Source organism: Mandrillus leucophaeus, unplaced genomic scaffold (genome assembly GCF_000951045.1).
Source record: "Mandrillus leucophaeus isolate KB7577 unplaced genomic scaffold, Mleu.le_1.0 Scaffold81, whole genome shotgun sequence".
Taxonomy (NCBI): Eukaryota; Metazoa; Chordata; class Mammalia; order Primates; family Cercopithecidae; genus Mandrillus; species Mandrillus leucophaeus.
Window position 1 is genome coordinate 2011938 of NW_012108808.1, and position 1713 is coordinate 2013650.

The window sequence follows — 1713 nt, forward strand, 5'->3', positions numbered from 1 at the left end:
GGAACACTTTTACATTCTTGGTGGGACTGTAAACTAGTTCAACCATTGTGGAAGACAGTGTGGCAATTCCTCAAGGATCCAGAACTAGAAATACCATTTGACCCAGCCATCCCATTACTGGGGATATACACAAAGGATTATAAATCATGCTGCTATAAAGATACATGCACACGTATGTTTATTGCAGCACTATTCACAATAGTAAAGACTTTTTGAAAAAATCACCATATAAATTAATAGTTACTTTTTAATAAAATTACTTATTGAACTAAAAGAATACATAAAAACGAAGTTGTATCATATCACTAGCACGCCTTCTCAGTTACCCTGAGAACTTTTGTAACTTCTTGCAATTAAAGTAATGAAATGTTGGCTAAGAGTTTACCCAAACCATTCTAAGTGTTAGAGAAGTTGTATAAGCTCTTTTACTAGTTTAGGTACCATTTATTAAACTATTTCTGCTACACACTAAATGAATCAGAGTGTAAATCTTCTTATGGCTATACAAAACACTTTCGGAGAATGGTGCTCTTTAAATGAAACATAATAAAGTAAAACTTTGCTATGGGTACCTTTAATCAATCCTACAAATATTGCTACAAACCCCAAGATTATTCTCAGATAAAAGTATTTTTCTGTTTCTGTAGACGAAGCATTCAGCGTTATTCAAAATATTTTAAATGTTTGTGTATAGACACCAAAAATATGCTATCATAACACCAAAAAATAAAAATAAAAAACTAAAATAACATTTGTCATCATAAGAAAATAGTACATGACTACATGTATTTTTCTGGCAGTTTAGCTGGATTTACTACTTTTTATTATTTAAATTATTTAAATGCACACTTATCATTAATACTAGGATGTAGGCTTTTAAGAGTATTTAACTTGAAAGCACATATGTAATATAGCCAACAATGTGTGTTTGTATGTGTAATACATATTTTAATACAGTAAATGTATTTTTTAAACTTTTTTTTAGAGTAGTTCATAAACAGTTAAGTTACTGTACTCAACTAAAGCTTCTGTTGACTTACCACTAATCAATTTATGCATATTCATTTCACCCCCAATTACTGAACTATTACTAAATATGGAAAAGTAATTGAGATAATAAAATACCCCATATAATGTGCTGGTTTTCCATATCGAAGACTAACAATCATTGATATAGTAAAGTATCTTGTTCTTTCTCTTAGGTGTCAAGAATTTAAAAAAGCATTGACAAGGCAGGAATTACCACATTAATTCCCAGGGTATTTTCCTAAATTAACATCAACATTACACTTACCATTGTTTCTTTAGTTTCTCAAAACTTTATAATAATGTGAGTTTCTTGTTTTTTCCCCTATACATATTTAATATAAACTATCAATTGATTCCGTAAGCATGATTCCAATTTTACATTATGTTTACATTTCCTAATATACAAAGATGCAGAAAGAATTGGTATCATTCTAACTTTTCACTTGCCTGACCTCCTGCTTAGTATTAAGAGATGCTTTTTCTGCTAGTGAATTTTATAAAAGCTAAGCTATTTTGAAAAGTTTGAAAGACTAAATCATTTTAAAATCACAGGAGTAAAAATAACTTTATTGTGAATGCTCTGGTTCACTCAACTCATTTAATACGATCACAAAATAGAACATTAAAACTCCACAGTATAGTGATAAAAAACTCATTATTTTACATTGTGGGCAAAGCAGATAG